This window comes from Anguilla rostrata, chromosome 9 (genome assembly GCF_018555375.3).
Source record: "Anguilla rostrata isolate EN2019 chromosome 9, ASM1855537v3, whole genome shotgun sequence".
In the NCBI taxonomy this organism is placed as follows: domain Eukaryota; kingdom Metazoa; phylum Chordata; class Actinopteri; order Anguilliformes; family Anguillidae; genus Anguilla; species Anguilla rostrata.
The window spans coordinates 9,853,159-9,876,317 of record NC_057941.1 but is presented as its reverse complement, the minus strand read 5'-3'; the positions used below and the strand labels follow the sequence as shown (position 1 = coordinate 9,876,317).

The 23,159-nt window shown below is 41.0% G+C and overlaps 1 pseudogene; it reads right to left on the bottom strand.

The window, feature by feature from the left end:
• Positions 1–5,648: 5,648 nt before the first annotated feature.
• On the bottom strand, positions 5,649–17,677 carry LOC135262890 (endothelin receptor type B-like; annotated as a pseudogene).
• Between the last annotated feature and the right edge of the window lie 5,482 nt (positions 17,678–23,159).

Genomic DNA, 23,159 nt, shown 5'->3' with positions numbered 1-23,159 from the left:
GAATGAGCTGAATCAGTTCTATCATTTTGTCCTGACAGGTGGGGGTGGGGTGGTTTAAGAGAGGAGCAGAACCTTTGTTCTGCATGAGTAGGACCACACCCTGGGGAATGTCTTGACTGCTGACTCGCTTAAGTGGCAATCAATTTGTCACTTTCTCTATTCTTTTTTATTTCATCATTGTTTATATGCAGCAACATTGTTTATATGCATACAAGAGGGGACCGCCATTTTCTTACTTTGCTTGCTTATTGGAAGCTCATAATTGAACTCCTTGCATGGTTTCTGAAAGCATTTCAATAGCCATTGGATTGTATGTCAGGCCAGTAACAAAATCGTATGTCAGTTCAGTAACAAGACATACCGTTTCTTTTTTCATTTTATTTTTTTCTTAAATCAAAAATTGCATAAAGTAAAGCTACTGTGATTTTAGCTATCCATTATTCATCAGTGATTCAAATTAATTTAAAGTCTGAATTTGAGGAACATATGTATAGTTCTTGGAAGTTTTGAAGCCATGAAAGACAAACAGAGACACTTCTGGTGTCACACACCCAAACTTTTCAAAAGATGAACTGCTTTTTTCAAATTTGATTATTTGAAGCCTTGTCATGGTATATCATATTGTGCATGGCTTTGTTTCAAAATGCAGAAATAAAACAGGACTTCTAAATCCAGAATGAATTGGTTTGAGGAGCAGATTAGGGAGGGGGTTGCCTATCAGACACTCTGTTTACATGGCCTCCGGTCTAACCTCTCCAGTCTCTGTCTGAGACACTGACACATTCTTAGCTGTACCCTGGGATTGGTGGTAATCCCTCATCCAGCCATCTCTGATATAAGGATGGTTGAGAGTTATTCAAGAACATGGAAAGACTTTGGTCTTTCCATGATTGTAGACACAAACAAGCAAACCTGAGGAGACAAATCTACTTGGACAAATACTTCAACAAACATCTTTGCATTGAAGCATTGCTAATCTGTGACACTTAATCAATGGTGTCTTGTTGGGATATTAAGTTAAAATGAGTTAAAATGTTCTTTTTTATTTTTTTTGGTGGGGGGGGGTATTTTTGTCATCTTCATATGCAAGTTTGATCAGCCATGGTTTATAAATATTCAGAGAAACTCATGAAAATCGTCTTGAACTGCTTGTTTTATGCCATCGACTGGCCCACACTGCGAGATAACAGCTGCCTGTTTGACTGCTGTTGCAACTGCTGCAGTGTTTTGTTGATCAGGTTGACTGCTGCTTTTCTGATTTTGTGCTTCTGGAGAGCAGATCTGAGTACTGCAGGCATGGACAGACGGTTGTGTTCCTTCTGTTTCGCACAAGGCCATTGTTGCCACAAGTCTGATGTTCTCAACTTCAGTGTATTGTCCCATTCTGGTTACTTTTTTGTGCTCGGTTTACCACTTTGTTCTGCTGCATGGGTTTTGTGTTTCGATTTGGTAAAGATTATCCTACTTTAACCAACCTTATTTTGCAAATTCTATCCATCCATCCATCTATCCATTATCTATACCCACTTATCCTGGGCAGGGTCACAGGGTGTGCTGGAGCCTATCCCAGCATGCATTGGGCGAGAGGCAGGAATACATCCTGGACAGGCCGCCAATCTATCGCAGGGTACACACACCATAGACTCACACACTCATGCCTACGGTCAATTTAGAGTATCCAATTAACCTACCTGCATGTCTTTTGACTGTGGGAGTTACCCGGATTACCTGGAGAAAACCCACGCAAACACGGGGAGAACATGCAAACTCTACACTGAAAGGCCCAGGCCGGATTCAAACCCAGTGCTACCCACTGCCCCACCATGCTGCCCTTGAAAATTTTAGCTTTCTCCTAAAAACTTGTAATTGAGGCTCCATGTAGATATTTGTCACATTATATGGCAACGGAAGGGTATATTCATGGACTTTATTAACAGAAAATTGCTATTGTGTGCATTTTAATGTGGATGTAGGAGCTCATTTGGTTGGGGTGGAATGTTGCTGAAGGCACTGTTGCAAAGCAGATGGAAAGACAGAGGAGCTGTTAGCCTGTTCAGTGTCTGATGCTGTCAGGTTTGCAAAGCTGTACTCAGGGTATATTTTAGTGGACTGAGTTGTTTGAAAGGATTCCAGAGACAGTATTTACCATAATCCTCAGTGGCTCCGATGTGATGGGGTATAAGTGTGTCTCTGTGCTAATTATGCTCATGGAGGTCAGGTATATTACACATAGCCTTGCAGGTCCTCAAAGAAATTACTGCCACTGGAATGGCTGAAAAATATGCTTCATTGGTGGTGCCTTTAATTTTTAGCAGAGCTGTCAATCTGCTGATTTTTGGTGGGTTTCTGCATTTGATTAATTGAACTCAATTATTGGCTGCTGAAACATTTTAACTTGTGCTCTGTGGGTCCCCACAGTAAGAACCTCCTGCCATGTAGAATGGAGGTCAAATGTCAGGAAGCATGGGTGGCCAGGGACCCTGTGCCCATGGATTTCTGCACAACTGACCAGCTGACCATGTAGTCATGCAAGGGACTGTGCAGGATAGTGCATGCCTCCGTGCGAGGGACCGCAAGGGGGAAAGACAGGCCGCGTGGCAGACTGCAGGGGAGTAGGGCAGGCTGTGTGGCAGACTACAGGGGGGTAGGGCAGCCATGTGGCAGACTGCAGGGGGGTAGGACAAGCTATGCAGTTATTTTCAGAGGGGGTGCAGATGGAGGTAGGTGTAGGTTGAGGAGGGAAAAGAAAGTAGAGAACACTTTTTCATGCACCACACAGAGGTACTTCCTCAAAGCTAGACCTTACGGTAGGGTATCTCAAATAACACAGAAATGACCAAGCATCTCGTCCCTGTCGGTATACTGAGGCTAACTACCTGTAGGATGGGATTTTTCAGTTGACATTGGTCTGCTATTATATTGTGTGTGTGTGTGTGTGTGTGTGTGTGTGAGTGTGAGTGAGGGAGAGAAGAATGAGAGAGAGATGCACATGTTATGTGCCTGCATTGTGAGGCCTTTGTCTGTTCTTTATTCGTCCAGGAGGACTGCAGACTGTGGAGCATCTGCAGATGTTCCTGTATGGCACAGGTATGCCTGTATATATGCTGCACGTTAGATGGGAGCCCATCCCTTTCACACCGCTCCAGCTGCCTCTGCAGGCATGTTTACAGTACGGGGTTGTGATTTGTTCAAAAAGTGTTCTGTCCAGACTTTTTAATAGTGAGAAATGGATGGACAAGGCTTAACATCCAGATAGTTCTATTTTCTTTCATTTACACTGTGCAATACGGTTAGTGGTCATATTGTATACAACACCAAAAGAGTGCCACTATTTCAAATGGAATTTAGGTAATTTAGAAATTGTTTAAATGTTCTGAGGTTGACTGTAAGTAGTTTAGCCCGGTTTAACTGTTTGTGGAACTCTCACATACATTTGATTACCCTTCTTTCATTCTGAGTACCAATATTATATGTAGCACAACATCTCTGGGATTGAGATGCAACTCACCTTCTCCTTCAGCATTTTCAGTGCCACTTAAAGTTTGTTGCGGTGGGTTTCACTGCAGTCATGTGGCTTCAGTGTGAAGAGAGCACTGTCTGTCACTCATTCTGCTCAGGCAACACCCCTCTCCCTCCTCTCCATCCCCCAGACAATAGGAGGCTTCTGATCTGGCTTTCTATACCACATGCCCGGGCATCCCTTCAGTGGCAGGATGTTCTCTCTCTCTCCAGCTAACTGGAGACAGTGTGGTCTGTTCGGCTCCAGGGATATGCTTACAAGGAGCCTGTTTACTTTCACCTGCACTTGGCACCTGTCAGCACTGATAGATACAATTCTCTGATCTCCTGGGGGAACTGACCTTGTTATCTTTGCCCTGGGAGATTTGATCAGACATAAAGAGGAGCCTAGAGGGCCTTGAAAGTTTTCTTTACTTACTGTGTCAGCAGTGCCCGTCCCTTGAATTGAAGTCCACAATCTAAATTTTGCGCATTAAATAGTTTTGTGGTGCCCAGGTGTTGTTTGCTATCTGGAAGGCTAATATGCCATTCCTGTTCAGCAAAGAGACATGCTATTCTCTGGCCTTCCAACAGAAATAAAATAAATTCTGACAAGCATTTACTTTTATGCCATGCCAAATTCATTTAAACTTGCGTAATTTATAACTGAGGCAGTGAGTCATAGGCGTATCCAGTTAAGTAGGTAGTGGGTTGAGAAGAACATAGTAAAATAACACTAAACTTCTCAATACACCCCATTATTGGATGTGTTTTGGACATTTAATAGACAACATTGTCCATACTGTATAACTCAGTTGTGAATCCTGAATGTGACAGTACGTTTTTTTTAAAGTGCAGTTGTCCTGGTTCTGCAATTTTTTAAATGTGCGGAACCACATGTTTATTATTTACTTTTATTTTGAGGAGAGAAAAAAGCAGTATGTTATGTAGGTACAGAAGCACTATGTGGTAAAGGCTCAGTTTGCAAGAAGGTATCTGCACTCCCAATACACCAAGTTCAAGAAAACATATCAATATTATTATTTCGTTTGTTGTACCGAGAGAGAGAGATAGCGATAGAGAGAGAGAAACAGAGAGAGAGAGAGAGAGAGAGAGAAACCGAAAGAGAGAGAGAGAGAGAGAGACCGAAAGAGAGAGAGATAGAGACCGAGAGACCGAGACCAGAGAGTCTAGGGGCAGGGTGTTTCAGACTGGGCCCAGGAGCAGTGACATGGAGTTTCAGATAGGTTCAAGAGGTAACATCAGTTGGAAGCATGTGTAGAGCATGTGATTGGTTAGCATGCTCCCTGTGTCTTGGCCTGTAGCTGCATGTACAGTCGGATTTGTTAAGTCTAAAGACACAGTTAAATGTATGTATACAAACTTTCATGACGTTCTTAGAATTAATTATCAGTTGCATTATCACTACTTGTAACCCAACTTGATCTTTGCCTTGAGTTCATGTTCTACAGTCCTTGGTTTAAGACTTGCTGAAATGACTTTGCAGTTGCTCCAATTAATCAAATTAATCCAATTAATTAATTTATATTCTTTATCCTCTTTCTCCTAGCCATCATTAATGGTTTTCTTCCTGATTTGTTAAGAATTCTCGAAATTCTTCATGTCTTATCCCCGTTCGTAGTCTGGGACTATGTTAACCTTAGGCTTCATCTGTAAGTGTGCATGGTTGGGTAAATGTGTGTCTTTTCTTTTTTCTTTACATTAACATCTGCATGTACAGATGTGGTTAGCATAATACATTTATGCTTTTGTTGTGAAGCGTTGCCTGCAAAGGTAGTTTGAGTAGTTGAAACCGTGAGCAGGTCTACTGACTGAATGTGCCAAGCAAAGGGCAGGTACTCTGCTCTCTGGGGCCGTGGGACAGGGATGTTCAGGACAGCTCCGTCCCGTATGATGTTGGCTAAATTTAGCCAGCCTTTAGCAGACGTCTGTGTGTTCGGGGCTCCGTGCATTGTTTGTTGCATGCCTATGTCAAAACTGCAGGCCAGACCGGAGTGAAAGGCTCGTAATATCCAGAATATATCCAATTACAGTTCAGTTTTGTTTACTCCCCCTCTGCTCGATTCCCTTAAAGTACATAAATTGCAGAAAGTTTTCTTCAAATCAAGCAAAAGCACAGGAGGCTGAAACATGATAAAATAGTTTTGTTTTTTTTCCTGCTTACAACACAGTACTGTATAAAAAGCAATGTCTCACATACATTTTATGAGTAAAAATACTTACGAAAACAAAATACACTACGCAATATCTGGGCTTCATTTTTCATATGCTGTCTACAGCTGAATGTTGTTCTTCAGACTTTTGGACAAAACCGCCATACATGCAAATCAACAGTCTGGCAGTTCCAGCAAATACAAATCAACAATAACAAATGTTTTATGTCTTGTCCTTCTATTATAACATAAAATACACACTTGATAAAATAAATTGACATGCTCTCAAGTACAGTGAAGTGTAGTTAAATTCTGTTTGTGCTATTTTGGAAGTTTTGAAAGTTTATAGACTTCTTTAGCTGACAATCCATGCGTATTATGCTGTGGAGTTTGTTTGGAGCAAACAAAAAATCTGATTTGAACTAAAAGTGGTTGAATGTTCATCATGATAATAAGTTTAGTTACTGGCTGGTGTGAGTTTCTCAGTTTGGTTCATTATCAAGAATTTAATTGTTTGAGATGTCTAAGAAAGCATTTGTTTTAATTAGCTTTCTGCCAGGATGTAATGATTTCTTAATTAAGCTGAAGCTGAAAAATTGGTCATTTGTGGTTTACAGTTAAAATAATTGGTGGAAAAATAAAGCTTATATTAATACAATAGGGAAGGTAAATGCAGAGATTAATGCATCTACTGGCGGCAGTGTAGTATAAAGGAACTGGTGACCTAAAGGTAACAGGGTAGGACACTGCCATTGTATCCTTGAGCAAGGTACGTAACCTGCATTGCTTCAGTATATATATCCAGCTGTATAAATGGATGCAATGTAAATGCTATGTAAAAGTTGTGTACGTCGCTCTGGATAAGAGCGTCTGCTGAATGCCTGTAATGTAATGTAATGAATCTGTAATCCCTTGAGCTTGTACAGAGAAATGTCCAGTCAAAGCAGAGCTTGACTGATGACATCACAGTGTTCCAATTTCATCATGTTTCTGTTCTCTTTCACTTAAAGACAAGATTCACAGGTGCTGATAACAGCTTATCACAAAAAAGCCAAGTGGTTTATTAGTTACAGTCTCATGACAAGGGGGAGCCTTATTGGGTAAAACAATCCTTATTGTTCATTTCCTATAGTTCATTTCTTAATCTCAATAAGGTTAAGATTTTATGCGCTAAGTAGTGTAGTAACCTCTGCCCCCAATTTCCAAAGAATGAGGTCCACTGGGAATCATGGGATGGAGGGAATCCTATGGTGAGTTGCATTTCCTCACAAGGGCCTGCGATGAAAACGTCTGTGTCCACAAGCCTGTCCACACCGCTGATTGTGGAAAAGCAGGGCTGTGTTATGGGTGAGCTTAGCTGTGTGTCAGTCATCCCCTCTAGCTCTCAGTGGTGTCTGGCTTAGGAAGAGCTGTACTTCTGGCTGGAGTGAGAGCTTGTCGGTCCAGGCTGTTCTCATAGCAGTAGCCTTTCCAGCAGATCCCTGAGGCCCTCTCATCAGCATTAATGATGTTCCTCGCAGATCTCTGACACCAGCAGCACAAGCAGGACTAGGCCGGGAGGCAAAAAGTTTAAATTCAGCAGACACAAGTGATGTGAGCTCACAACTAGGAGACATTAAGATAAATACCATACTGTTACATGAAATGCACATTAACAAAATGTTGTTTACTGTGTGGTAAAGATTATCAGGACATATTAGACCCTTTCAGCTCCTGGGTCATCATAGTACATACAGTATATGGATGATAGTTTAAGGGTTTAATTTAAGCTATGATTTGAGAGGTCGGGGCATTTGGTATGAGCTGACTGTTAAAGGTAAGGAAGTTCTTATGTATTTGACTTTTTCTAGACAATTGAAACCATATTGTTACCTGGAAACAATTCTTGAATTTCTTGCTAACAAAGTAGAGTGCCACAGGATTGATGCAGGAGTTGAGGGAGGCCATGTTGATACCGATGTAATCCATGACCAGCAGAAAACTGATGTGGAGTTTGGCAGGGAGAGGTCATGGAGACACGAGAAACAGTTGGGTGAGAGAGAACAGGTTACTGACACACAGTTACGGCAGTCAGAGCAGGTCTTCTGGGATGCGGGTGCTATGCAAAAGAGGGAGAATCCCAGAAACGCTCTAGCCTCACCTGAGTAGCTCACATCGGTTGGGGTCATTCTGGTCATATATGGTCTTCTTCAAGATGCGACTGAGGTGAAGTGGCAGCCAGCATAGGGCAAAGATCACCACCAGGCAAAATACACTTTTGGCCACCTCTCTACGCTGGTTAAAAGAAAGGAAATCAGACGTTAAAGCAGAGACCAGCTTAAGATTGTCTAGTTTTTTTTATTTTCTGGGTAATTTCAGAGCGTTCTTAGTGTTTGCTTCATCATGAAGCTCTTAATTATATGTTCATGAAAAAAGCTGCCAAGACTTCAAACACTGAACTAAACATTGATCTTATCAGATCTTCTCATGACTCAACCCCGCTATGGAGTCTTGAGTCTGTCTTGGCAACCTTTTGGATCTTTGTTGACTTCCTGTCAAATAGTCAGTGATCCTAAATGGGAACTGCTGTTAAAATATTTTGTTGCGATTAAACACTCTGTTTACAAATTTGTTGAAAAGAATGTCCTTATCTGAGAGACATCTGGTGTTTTTGCAGCCATAGCCTCTTCCAATGGGTAATGTTTAACCCTTATTTTTAAGGACTTCTAAGATGAACAGTGCTTTTCTCTGTGACCTGGCTTCTGCTTTGACAATTGAGAACTCTTTAAATTTCACAAAGAAAATTCCCCTTTCATTTTTTGAATACACAATTTCCTTGACATTGCCTGTGTGTATATCAAAACCATTTATCACATGCACGTTTTTGTGCCTATAATGGAGGGGGTTACCAAATGGTGTGGAGGGTTAACCACTCTGTCAACTTTATTACTTAATATCATCTTAACCTTTCATTTCATGATCTCAGAATGTTTAACAGTGAAGGAGTGTGAAATAATGTGTAGCCGCCACCTGGCTGATGCACGTCTGCCATTTTGTAACAAAACCCTTGCCGCAGTTCAGCTGAGGTGAAGAGGGAAGGAATTAACAAGCAATCTAAACTGGGGAAAATTAGGAGACAGATTGAGGACTTATGCCAGGGCACTGGGAACTCCCACAATACTTTGCAACTACAGCACAGTGTCTCCTCAGTGTACCGGGGTATTGGGGTGTATTTGGTCACAGGAAAGTCCACCCCCTAATTTATTTGTTAACAGTACCACGTCTTAGCCAAGGAACACCCATTGAGACTTGATCTCTTTTCTAATGTTCCACTACATTACATTACATTACAGGCATTTAGCAGACGCTCTTATCCAGAGCGACTTACACAACTTTTTTACATAGCATTTTACATTGTATCCATTTATATAGCTGGATATATACTGAAGCAATTTCGGTTAAGTACCTTGCTCAAGGGTGCAACGGCAATGTCCTACCCGGGCATTGAACCTGCGACTTTTTGGTTACAAGTCCAGTTCCTTACCCACTGTGCTACACTCCTAAAACCACTAGCAGAACTAGTAGCCTCACCAAGTCCACACTTGCTTGGCATCTGCCATTCAGCAGAAGGATACATGTGGATATGGCTGCTGGCTGTAGTTAAAAACATGAGCATCTCTAAACGTACCACTACTCTTTAATCTTCCGGAGTGTAGCTTAAGGCTATATTTTCTCCTTTGAGAAGCTTCTATGGGTTTACTAGTTTATCATGGAAAATTTTATATAATTCTCATCAGAAGTTCAAAACAGACTGCTCAGCTTCACTATGTGCACTAGAGAGGAGGGTTACCTGCTTCATGTGGTCATTGAGGGCCATGCGCATCCCTTTAGTGTGGTTCAGCATCTTACAGGACATCAGGGTATAGAAGACACCCGTGCATGCCAGGGGCAGGCAGAAATAGAACCCCAACAGCCACCAGTCCTTCGCACTCTGGTAAAACTACAATGAGACATGGAGCACCGTCCAGCTTTCACAGGGGAATCACTCTGTATGCAATGAACACATTTAACCAGGAGGCAAAACTGAGGAGAAAATTAATTTTCCAGAATTATTGGCATCTTAGTTAATATGAACTAAAATACTGGATAAAATTCACTTAAATGTTTATCAAATGTTATATATGTTCTACAAAATATTACAATTATATTATCTTATTGTGATATCATTGTGCAGATAATTTTTTTAAACGCAAAATCATTATTATTCTAAAAACAAAAATTTTGCTTTGAACTTTGTGGACCCTCCCTTTGCCAAGATAGCAGCACCGAGTCTGTTGAAATGTTGAAACAAGTGTAATTATGTTACTCTTAGCCATTATTTCCTTGACCTCTGCTTCCCTTGAGCTTGTAAAAAGTCTCAATTCATTTTTTATTTTTGTTGACGTAATCTCCAAACATTTTCAAGATTGTTTAAGCATGTTTACAGACACAAGTCTGGCCTGTTGAATTGCATGATGTGAAGAAATTAGAGATCGTCTGCCTAATCGTGAGCATAATCCAGAAATAGATCTGATTTTTTTTATCCAGACTCAGCCTCGACAGAGATTTTAAAGGCAACCTTTGTAAATCTTAATTGAGGTAATTTGTGCACGGACATGATGCACCCACACAACTCTGGTTTGTGCTAATTTCTTGCTATTTGGAGAGGGTGCAGATTGGGCTTGTACCTTCATAAAGGGTGTGCTCTGGTGGGGGTGCAGCAGACAGATGCGCAGCTTGCTCCCGTGGTAGGACATCTCTATCATGTCGAAAGCCAGGGCCTCAGGTACAGCCAGAGCCACAGCCAAAGTCCAGATCACAGTCACCTCTACTGCCTTCCTCAGGGGAATACCAGTGCCTTTCACTCGACTCCATGACATCACAGCACGGTACCTGGAGTGGGGAATGGATGGCAGCTCAGAACAAATCGGCAACCTCAAGTGTGAAACATGGTTTTTTTTGGGTTTTTTTTTTAGTTCACCGAACCCTGAGGCGTGTATGTCCAATTCTGACTTCAATGTAGAATGTCTAACATTGCTTGGCAAAGCCCAAAATTATAGCAACTTTCCATATCCTGGGCTGTGACTTGCACCATAAGCCTGGCCTAAGCAGGCTGGCAGTGTAGGGGCAAATCGCAGACAGCACTGCCACCAAAATTTCAATGTGCTGCATCAAAATTGTAGTGCACTGCTTGATCTTCACTGACACACAACAGTGCCTCTCCTCCCACTTCGGGAGAATTCAAAAAGTATCTGTGATACTTAAAATGGATTTGCATATATAAAGATATATAAAATCCAGTGAGTACATTCCAATTATTGTGACACTAGTCTTGTGGGGTAGTAGTCACCTTTTAATACGTTGGTTTCTTTGCTTACCGGTCAATGCTGAGGGCACACAGGCTGAGCACTGTAATGCCCACAGAGGCCTTCTGGATTAAGGGCACCAGTTTGCAGATGTACACACCAAACGGCCAGTCCTGTGCCCACAGCTGGGTTGAACAGAAATTGGGGATCAGAGCAATGCTAGCGTTTTCAAGCCAAGCACATTAATAGTCAGGATGAGGAGTCTATATTTACATATATCTTTGTTGCATGCAAAAATTTGTATAATTTTACAACCAATAAAACAGATTCTAATAAACTAATAAAAGTGCGATGTATTTAGAGGGAGTATAGACGTATGGGTTTCAAACCACTAGAATGTGGACTACATTAGACCTGGTTGGGGTGCTCCTGATCTCATAGACTCTCACAGACCTGTTTCGGTTCTAATACAGTTTCCTACCTAAATAAAAGATTTAGTTTTGAATTTAAAGCTGCGTGCAGTGACACTTTCTATACAGGCTACTTTACAGAGGCTGTGTAAGACCAACTGGGTCCCCAAGGACACTGAGAACTTTTGTAGTTTTTGGATAGGTTACCCAGCAGTGTTTAGAATCAGGGTTGTGCTATACACTAATGGATAGATATGTCTTAAACATTTTGGTGAATAATATACCTGAATAAATAAAAGCCAGATTCAATGTATTACAAATTGTTTTCCTATCCCCTGTCTTAGTTACTCGTCAGTGAATTAATGTGGCAGTATATCCTTTGAAATGTTAAGATTTATAACTATGCAAGCATGGTTGTGCAGCTCTGTGAGGATGTCCACATCTGGTCGCTCTTTGCGTCACATGCCTGTCCCCTGCCGCTTTGTGGAGCTTGAACAGCCACAGAGATATCAAGTGAAGTTTGTAGGCCTAGCTGTTTACCAAACGGATACACTCATTTTTGTCCCTGTGGCTTTATTACTGCAGAGGATGGGGCTCTGTCATCAAGATAAATGGGACCGGAGATTCGGGGATGTGCAGGACCAGCACGTTTAACCCAAGCATTTGGGCCAGAAAAATAGCAGTGAATCCAGTAAAGATGGGTATGAACCTGGACAAGGTTGAAGTGTGACTTTATTGGTAGTATGAAATGAACACTGGATGCTCTGCAGGTGTGCACCAACTAGCTGAAGACTCTTGTACAGTCCTGAGGAATGGCTGATTAGCCTACTTGTTTTTTCTTACATTATTCATGAAATGAGGCAATCAGAAATCCATTTATTATAGAAACAGCTTTGGTGTAGGGTTTATGAAAATCAAAGAAAACTCTTTTTCATGTGATTTTCACAAATAGCCATCTATCTTTAAAGACTCTTAGTGTTCACAAATCATTATTGGCGAGTCCAAGTCAAGTCTAAAGTCATTTAAGGGTGAGTTTCAGAGTCTGAAGTCCGTGAGTGATTTAAGTATAACTCGAGTATGAATCGCCAACTCGAGTGCCCATCTCAGCTATCAAGCTGCCGAGATATTTCTTTCCTTAAGCTGTTAATAGTACTGTGGCAGTATCTAGTAATACTAGTAATACTGCAGCTGTTTATGGCCACATTAACCCTCATGCTCCTGGTGCAGCTCTACAAATCTATCATCTTCTTCCAATTGGCATCTATTTTTAGCTTAGCTTTGCTCTCACTGCTTTTTGCCATGGTTACACCAGAAACATAACTTGAAGGAAATGTTAGTTTTGAATGTGTATTTTTTGCCAGCTGTTGGCATTCCCTTGCAGCTTGTGAAACTGCTATACATCCACACATAGTTTGTAAAGTGCACACAACAGTCCCTAGGACCACACACACTCCACTCTGTTGCACTGTGTGTGCCTCAGCTGCAGCCAACCCCTGCACTGGATATGGGCTCACCTTGACGACATTGATGGGGATGGCAAAGAGGATGTACAGCAGGTCCCCCAGGGCCAGGCTGGCTATCAGCACGTTGGGACTGTTCCTCATGCACTTGTTCTTATAGATGATACGCAGCAAGGTTGAGTTACCAATGATGCCCACTATGAAGATCACACAGGACACCACCGTGTTGACGTACTTGAAGGCCTGCTTGATCTCAGTAGGCTTGATGCACATGGGTGGGAAGAGTACCTGTGGAGGTACAGATCTGGCTGGAAGGGCTGGGTGAGAAGACTGGTTTGCTGCTTGGACCATCCACTCACCCCCCTGGCTGGCCTGTTCCTCGCTGGGGCTCTGTACTGTGGTACCCCACCCAAAGGGTGTGGTCTCTGCACTGGTCCCCAGGAACACCAGCAACATCACAGCCTTCATCCTCCAGCTGAGCATGAAGAGAGATTTGTAGAGAAGGGTTGCTGGCAGTCTGGACACACCTTTGTACTCACCTGTGAGCACACACAAACAGGTGTTGTACTGGTTAGTGTTTCCACATTGATTCGGTTTGAAAAAGAGATCTGAGCTATTCCCTCATGATGCAGTCAGTTATGAGTGCAAATTATTCAGTGTGTAATGTAGCCAAGGTGTTGATTCTATCTTTTCCCACCAGTTTAAATGTGCATTTACACAAGCTTATTTAAGAATTTCTCAACCCAGAGTATAAATGGGTTCTATGAATGGATATAAAATATTTATACATTTGCCAAACTTAAAATTTTATTTGCTCAATAGTCTCTCCATCAGTTGCATAAAACTGATAACTGACTGTCAAAGACCCTATTTCAGACTAATGAAAAGTGTCCTTTAATACATGCTGTAGTGCTTGTAGAGTATCAGGTAGCTGTTTCATGTGACTTTGTCCATTTTGGTCATCAAGTTGGTTGAGGTAATGTTATGCAAGTTTTGAGCATTTATGCAACTTTGAGCATTGTAACATTTCTGTTAAAAATGAGCCTGCTCTGAAGGTCACGTGTTTTGTATCTTTAAACCATAAAAAGTTTTCTCCTTTCAATATTTGCTTTAAAAGGTCCTCACTGTCTACTTGGCATGATACAGAAGCAGATTGTTTAAGTTCATCATCAGGATTCACAGAACTATGACATAAGAACAACAATGTCCTCTATTCTTTCTTCGTCATTAGATGTGCAACCCTAACTCTTTGATTCTCTTTCTGTATTGGTCCACAAGAGTTTGAAGTCCTTGATGAATGCCCATTGCTCCATTACACAAGTGCATGCTGTCCTGCCCTTGGGTAGCAAGCATGTCAGAGGATTACTGCACTGATGAGAGTCATGAGATGATCATTGTTCTCCCTGGAGCCTTGGGGGAACTGAGGGGGTAGGAGAACTCAGCAGTCACAAGTTTACTAGTGTATAAATGGGATGAATGTCCAGTGCTAGAACATCTGTGGAGTTCAGCCTGCCGGGCATTCACCATAATTTTTAACAGACGAGTTGCTTGGCCAAAAGATCCCAGTGATTAGATACAATAAGGAGAGACACAAAGCCAGAAGGCTGGGGCCAGTTCCTTTCATCTCTTTGACTGCAGTGCTAATGATATTACTCCATTCATCTACCACATATACCCCGCAGTCCCACACTCATCAAAACCAAACAGGAAGAGTCCCAGTGGGCATTCCACATGACATTCCACATTTCACACTGTGGACAATATTATCAGACATTGCTTGGTTACCTTTGGGTCCTGCAGCTCTCTTTCATCGCCAGTCTACCCCAGACACCTCCCTCTCACTAGTAATCTACCCCAAGCTCTCCCCTCTCAGCTTCACTCTACTGCATATGCAGAAAGCCACAACTAAGTAGAAGTATAGTATAGTATATCTTGCTTTGACATGGATATGATTATATCATAACATAGAGTTTATACTAGATTAAAGTTAATTCCCTGATGGTTATGTGAAGTCAGTGTATGTGTGAGGGTGCGGTTTTGATGCTTTAAGGATAACATTTAATTGACAAACAATTTATGGCATCAATTTAAGTAGACAGATGTTTTACTTTAGCAACTTTAAAGTTCCTAAACTAAGTTTTAGTTACTTCAGGTCTCATTTATTTTTATAGCATTATCACAAGTTGGAAATAAATTTTAAGATTAATTTTAAGTTTAAATCCAAGAACACTGTTATAAATGAGGCCCCAGGTGTATGGCCTTTGTCACAACCTGAGTTGGTCATGGAATGATCATAAAAGCCATGTGGCCAAGGTTTTAAGGCACAGCATAACTGGCTGGAGTGCTTTTTGCCTGAATTGCACTCAATTTTGTGCTGTCAAACTGATGCTGACAGAGACTGGGTGGATTCGGACTCAACTGAACCCTTTCTCACAGGGCTGTCTATGACAATGGCAACAAGCACAGGCAAGGAGCCATGACCTCTGTCAAAAGTTGAGTTGTGGAGCAGACAGGACAGAGATGGTCAGTGTGCTAGGGCTAATGGTAGCATGGGAAATCCATCACTGCCCCCCCTCCCACCCTCCTTCTAGGACTGAGTCAAACTTCCTTGAATGACGTGATTGTTTTCACATTTTCAGGATTGACAGCATAAGGGTTCAGTGCAGTTCAGTGCAGAAGGGCAAAATCCTGTCAAAAAGGCAACTCAACAACACACACTGCATAGCACATATAAAATGTAATCATTTGGACCCATCTTAACAAATGGCTTGATTGGCGTTAAATGTATTGATATCAAAATGAGGCCAATATAACAAACAAAATTGGCTTTCTTGGCTCACACAAATTAAACAAGCTCTGTTCCAAAGCTATGCATCCCAGTGTTTCATGTTACTTGGCCCTGTGTTTTTTCAATACATACAGATAAAAATTACAAATATTTCAGTCTAGGCCTTTTTGATAAATAACCAGTTGTTAAATTACCAAGTAATAGCTCTCGTAAGTATAAATGTAAGGATTTCAAACAAGGGTTTTTGTTTTTCTACAATAAAGATTCTACAAAAACTAGTGTATATTTTTCTCCTGTTCGAAGCTTGACAGGAGCGTTTCTTAACTGAACTTCTTTTTGTCTTGGTCTAATTAGTTTATTTAAATTGTTTTTACTTCTATAAATAAAATAAGCATGAAAGGACTGCTCTTCACTCATTTGACATCATTTTATTATTCAACTTAAGAGTTTATTGTCATACATGTACACACTATAAGTCAGTATGTTACGTGGTTGTGGCATCTGAAGACTGCTTAGCCATGTAACGGCACAGCTCGGCTGCTGGCCGTTTCAGGAAAACTGGACCCTTAAAGACTATAAAACGGAAAATTCACTACTCCAAAAACACAGGCGAAATGACAACCAGAGCTTTTTCTTTTCAAAGGTCCTATCCTAATACTATACTATCCTAGGACGGAGTGTGGCACAGTGGGTAAGGAACTGCGCTTGTAACCGAAAGGTCACAGGTTCGATTCCCGGGTAAGGACACTGCCGTTGTACCCTTGAGCAAGGTACTTAACCTGCATTGCTTCAGTATATATCCAGCTGTATAAATGGATACAATGTAAAGTGCTATGTGCTATGTAAAAAGTTGTGTAAGTCGCTCTGGATAAGAGCGTCTGCTAAATGCCTGTAATGTAATGTAATGTAGTGCCTGATGACTAGTTAAAGTGGGTTGGAGTAATTTTACACAAACAGCCCGTGACATTTAGTATGAAATTTGTTTTTTCCCACTTTCATTCTCTTTTGCATTCTATTCTTTTATATTATAGCTATGGCATACATTTCTTTACGCATTTCTTTTTTAATTACCAAACATTCAATTTGACAAGCGTGACCTATGCGTGTAGACTTATTGCCCTGCTTTAAAAAAAAAAAAAGGTCTAACGTTATACACATGGCTCAGGCATAGCCTGTCCACAGTTCAAAGAGTAAATAAAATACCATATCAAGGATGTCTACCTTTCTATGACCATGAGTAACTAATCGGTTTATCCTCGTTTTAGGTAGGCTAAGTTACTCTTGTGACTCAAGAGCTACTCTACGTAGCCTACGCATAATTCGCGGTCTCAAAATGTAAGTGCAAGAAACAACATTAGGAAAAGTGCCCTGGTATATATCTTCACTTTCACTGTTGCCCACCTGCACCTCGGTGTAAGGTGTCAGCGCATCCGTGGTGATAGCAGTCTTGTATTTATTTCTACACATTGCGAATTATTCGAGTCGGCGTTCAACAATTTGTAACCCTTGAATAAATATTATAAAGATGCTGTTTTATATAGGCATGCGTCATGCACTAGGCTACTGTGCAGAGCGGCAGTTTCTCACAGCATTCCGCGTAGCGTAGGTGCGAAAACTTTGAATGGTAGGCTACCTTTTGACGTCACATTTATCACATCAAGTTTTTAAATATTACGGGACACATACCTTAGGAGCCGCTAGATTTGTATTTCAGAACAAAGTGCTCCCCTTTTATCTTCTGCCAGAGTAAACGCGTATTCCATTTCAATTAAATCCCGAGCGCATTCAATACAGGCCTACCGCAGTTTCACCAAGTCAGACTGTAATTGAACTTTTGTGTTTGGCACAGCCCCCCCTTATGATCTGTTGGGTTCCTTCTTCTGCGTACCGTCGGCTGTTCTGACGAGGCAAGTGGACAATGTCAAGCTTTATATCAGTTTTGCAGCTCAGGATTCTTTCGGTGAGAACCAATGAGCACCACAGATACGTGGGAGGTTAAAGACGCACATTCAGAAAAACTATTGTAAAAGAGTCTGTCATTTTCACAACCATAAACAGGCGCTGCAACTGCAAGTAAACCAAATAACACTGCAGCCATTGGACATCCCTTCATAATTGTTTGGGAGCTTCTTTAAATGGTGCAGACCTACCATCCAGACCAAAGGCTCAGGACCTTCCATTTGACACTAACATAAAAGAAGAGAATCAGGATCGGTAGGCTCTTCCTCTCTCAACATCTTGGTCAGAGGAAGCAAAACCTGTCCATACAAACAAGGGCAAATTGAGACGTTACAGAGACAGAAGGAAAGGATACAAAACCACAAAGGTTATGTTAGAGTCATTCTAACAGTGAAATAGCATTAGAATAATAAGAAGCATAAGACAGGATGACATAATGGAAAGGTTGAGAGCTCGCTTGAAGTTATGAGAAATCCTGACATCATATTATTCAACTGTCAGCCCATTCTTATACCTCAGAGAGAAGGGGCATGATTGTGTTTATAATCACCATATGAATAAACACGTGCAGCAGAATGCTGAGACGAATCAAAAGAAAAATCATGTGGAACCTCGTGACATTTAAGGGGGAAGCAGAAAATTATAAAATTAAGGATCCAATCGATAACACATTTCATAGAATATGTCCTTCCTGTGGGTACATCACACAGATAGTGTATTTACAGCAGCACAGCTGTGACTTATTGATTTATCTTTTGATGTAGACTGCAGCCTGACAGTTTTTAAGCATTTTAAGAAATAAAACAAATGTAAAAAATAAAACACACTTGCTTCCAGCTGGTAAGAATTTAGGGGCAGCTTTTTTTCAGAAGAGGGGAGAAAAGAAGCCTTTCTTCAGAGGCTGAGGGGCCAGAGGAGACTTCTACAACTGGCCTCCCAAATGAATTATCACTGGTTGTTAATCAGCTTTGTAAACAAGATGGCAGTTTATCAAGAGGCACCATTCCTGTCACACGTCATTGTGTGCTGTCCTGGACTGGAAATGGTGGACACTCGCTCGCATATGAACTTTAGTCTGAAGGACTGTGTAATGCACTAGTTCTGCTCTTACTGAAAGAACAGTGTAAAAGATTGATTGATTTAAATGTTTTTGTTTTTCTTCAGCAGCAGTAAGGGCTTACAATGTGATTGGGTATTCCGCACTGGAGAGTAAATGAAAATAAGGGATGAATAACAAAGAACCATTTAGAGCTGTTGGAACCATTTAGTATAGTGAAGGTGATACCAGTTAGCAATGTTGCATATTATATGTGCTTTCAGAGCAGGCAGGGATCATGGAATGATTAATGTATTCCAGTAATAGACATATGTTTGTTTACTTACAAGGAAATGTGCGATTTTTTTAAACCTTAGGTAGAGCTAAAGTCAGTTAATATATGTGCATTTATTGAATAACAACCCAAAGTATTAACTTTTTTTTTTCCATTTATACCTATAATAACACAAAAAGATGAGTTTTACTTTCAAAGATTTTGCAAATGGGCGGTGGGAGGGAGGTGGAGAGGTAGTTATATTGACCGAAATCTTATCTACCTTATGTTTTTTAAAACAACAGGTAGCCTAATGCCATTGGCTGGTAAGTAAAATAGGTACTAAAGCTGCAGAAATATGGTGAAGAAGAAGGCATTATGCTTGGATGTGTGGGGCCAAGTAAACATACTGGGGATAGGTTATTCCTTGCAAGAAATTGCAAAGAAGCTTAAGATTTCCAGGTGCAGTGTTCAGTACACACTCACAGGTAGTAATGTTAACAGGAGGAAAAGATCCTGAGGCAGTAGGTTGACATCTTGTGGCATTATTGTAGGTAGAAATTGAAAAGAAAATGTTTGTACTTTGGTTTGTTATTCATTATTCATGTGCATACAGTATATTAACTGAATTCTTCTCTACCTAAAGTTTTTTTTTTTACTTTGTTAAATGGAATGGAACTACATGTAGACTAATACTTTTGGCCTGTACTGTATATGTACAAGATAAAGCAAGATAATAATGATTAACTATATGCTGATACTTCCTGGGCGAAGTTTCTTTCATATTATTGCCCCCCGAATTCCACTGCATTTGAAAAATCTCAGCTTTTATTTTTTATTTTGTATTTTTTTTTTTTTTTTAATGAAGTCTACTCTACTTTTTAAAAAGGCTGTTCCGAGAGGCGCATATTTTAAACTTTCATATGTAAAACACAACATACGGTGAGCTCCATAATGTTTGCGGGAAAGACATTTTTTCTTGATTGGCTCTGTACTTCACAAATTTTGATTTGTAATCAAACAAATCACACGTTGTTAATGTGCTGATTACAGGGCTGACTGCAAATCAGTTTTATTGTTGCCTTTCGATGGTCACAAAATAAAACGTGAAAAATGATTGTGGCATTCAGTACGCAGGAGAGGCGGATAGGTCTCGGCTGCGCCCGCTTGTGGAAAGAGCACACGCACCTGGGCTGTGTTAGCTAATCAGCCCAGGTGCTTAAGGTGTGCTGCTCTCCACAGTTCGGGGCCGAGACCGGGAGCTTACACAGAGAGCGCGTTTCTTTATTTGAGGTGCGTTTAATTTCAGTTTTGTTTCTTCTAACAAGACGGGGGGAAAGCTAACCGCCACTAAAAAGTCGGCGGAGCTGGTCTGCTGAAAAGCAGTCCAGCTACAGAGCGGCGAACTGAAATAGTTGTCACTATGTTTAACTTTCTTTTTTCCTTGTTATTTTAGCTTGTTTTCGTTTGTCTTCGCCAGGAATCCGTGAGGGTGAAGGTGTCCGTTTATTTAATTTCATATTTGTGAGTGCGCGCGGTCTCTCTCCATGCGACAGTCAACGGTGTTCCCCGGCACTGTCGCATCTCCCTCCCAGGAGTATCACACTGGTGTATAACAATGATTAAATAATCAATGTGACCCCTTTTCTTTCTTTCTAGTTGTGCTTTCTGCATTATCTTATTTAAGATGCAGCCCAAAGCATACATCTTTAATAAATGAGATGAATTAACTTTAGTTGTTTTTACATTTTATTTTACTTAGACCATCTTACTTTTGCAATTAATCGTCTTGCTGTCGAAACCAAATATACTTAAGCATTTTGTCAAAAATGTTAGTCTATTGCTATTGTAACTTATGAGCTTCACTTTTCGTTTGTCACAAATTGAAAAAAGTTAATGTCATTGGATATGGATAATGCTACTGGGATAATCACTCATACACACACTTGTAACCTCAACTGATTTGGGAAGGTTGGATTATGAGCAGATGCCATCACTGAGTTTTTTTCAATTCAATTAAATTTTATTTGCACAGCACTGTTTACAAAGAACTATCCACAAAGATGCTTTACAGATTAGCAAGGCAAGAAACAGAGCAAAGAGTGCAAACGCCAGGCCTGAACCCCCAAATATCAAGCATGAGGTAAAAAAAAAAATTTTTTTTAAACTCCCAGTGGGGAGAGAACTTGAAAACATTGGTGAGAAAAAAACGCCCCAATTGGGGAATAAAGTCATGTGAGATAATGTCCTTACAGAATGCAACAGGAAAGTTTTGGCCGCTACAATTAGCAAAGGCTTGCCCACTTCAGTCCCAGTGCACCTCTATGGATTAGGCCACTTGAATGTGTCAGGAAATGTTCTGCATGATCATTCAAAGGCGGGTCTTTGGAGATCAGGAAATATGTGAGGCCCTTCTCAGATTCTCAGTGCTTTTGACCTCTACAAGTAATCCAGAGACATCTTCCTGACTAACCACTGACTGACCACTTTGGATAGGATTCAAGTTAAATGAAGAAAACAATCTTTCATGTCCACATGTGCCACAGAATTTGTAGCTGTGCGAGAAAATGTTCTGTATACTGGTTGGACTGCTGACAGAACTTGTGAAGGAACTGAGGTAAGCCTGGGAGAGTTGTGGCTCTGAGTGCAACAAGCAAGTATGAACTTGGTTTCCAGGGAGTGTGGAACCACATGTTTCTGTTTGCCAAGCCCTGCCAACCGCGCCTGTTTATTTCCACAGGCCGGACCTCCGATTTCTGTGTGCTCTTCACGGATGATGAGTTTTCATTTCTTGGGAATGTTGTCTTTGTGACTGAGCCACCGCAATGCCAGGCGGAAGCCTGGCTGCATCGCGAAGAAAGCAAATATTTAATGGTAAACCCCTCAGTGGGGAGCTGTCAGTGGCAGATCACGTCTTTGCTGATTTATCATGGTCACATGCTGGTGCTGCAAGTTCCACTCTCTCCGCTCTTCATATGCTTTATTGCCTTTTCTCAGAACTTAAGATTCAGCCCGTTGGAAAGGCTGAGAGTGAGCAGTGAGCAGGGAAGGAGACATATCAAGTCCTGCAGAACATTCAGATAATGCAGGTAGGAAACCAAGATGGTAAATGTAGGAAGATATACTGTACGAGTGAGCATGCATAACCTGCCCCGGAATGGCCTTTGCATTGGCAGAGCAAGCCCCTTGGGTGCCCCTTTCTGTGATGCCAGATGAGCAAAGTCCTTTATATGAATCCAACAACTGTCTGCTCTTCTGGAATTCCCCATTAGTGGACTGTAGTTGATGATCTGTACCAGGAACCAGATGTGAGTTGACCCAGTCTACGGGTATCCTGGACCAGGGGGATTTTTCAGTGATTGTGGTTTGGGGAATCGCCGCTAGAACAATAGTTTTGAAACAGTTATTCATGCCCTCTGAATACCGCACAATTAAAATGTCTTTCAAAAAAATTAAGAACATATAAAAACCTGACTTGTATGGCCCATCCATGATTGTGGCCATAAATTATCACATAAACCGTTTCCACAAAAGCAGGCTCTCTTTCTGTGCTGTGGGCTGGACAGAATTAACCTAATTTGTTCCAAACTGACCATACTGTTGTGCCAGAAGGGTTTCAGCCAAATGCTGATTGATTGAAAGGAAGTCTATTCAGTTCATTTTATTTAGAGAGTTCTTGAATGCTCTTCATTAGGCAGACATGCTCTGGAATGCTCATCAGTAAACAGACCTGTTCTGGAATGCTGTTCATTAATCTGACATGCTCTGAAACACTGTTAAACAGGCATGCTTTGGAATGCCCTTCATTCAATAGACATACTCTTGAACACAGTTTATTAATCCTTTATGTAAGATAAGAAATATATGTGATTAGAATGTTATTATCGAAGCATTCTAAGGCTGATGTAACAATTATGACTGGTAACTAAAAACAATAGAGGGTAATTCTGGGTCAATTCAACACACTTTTGGACCACATTGTCACAGATTTTTAATGAGATGAGCAATTGTTATTTGGTCTTATAAGGCTCACGTAGAACCAAAATTGCACAAATCTCAAATCATTATTCTGGGAGACATAGCTTAACAGAATTTGGGCTGATTAGCATGACTCCATGACTTTGACTTGCCCTATCTACATTATCTCATACAGAAATGTCTCCTCCAACATTTTGAACATCTTGTCCACCTCTGTTTTTTATTTATATACTGTGTTCACCCTAAAATGAAAGGTGA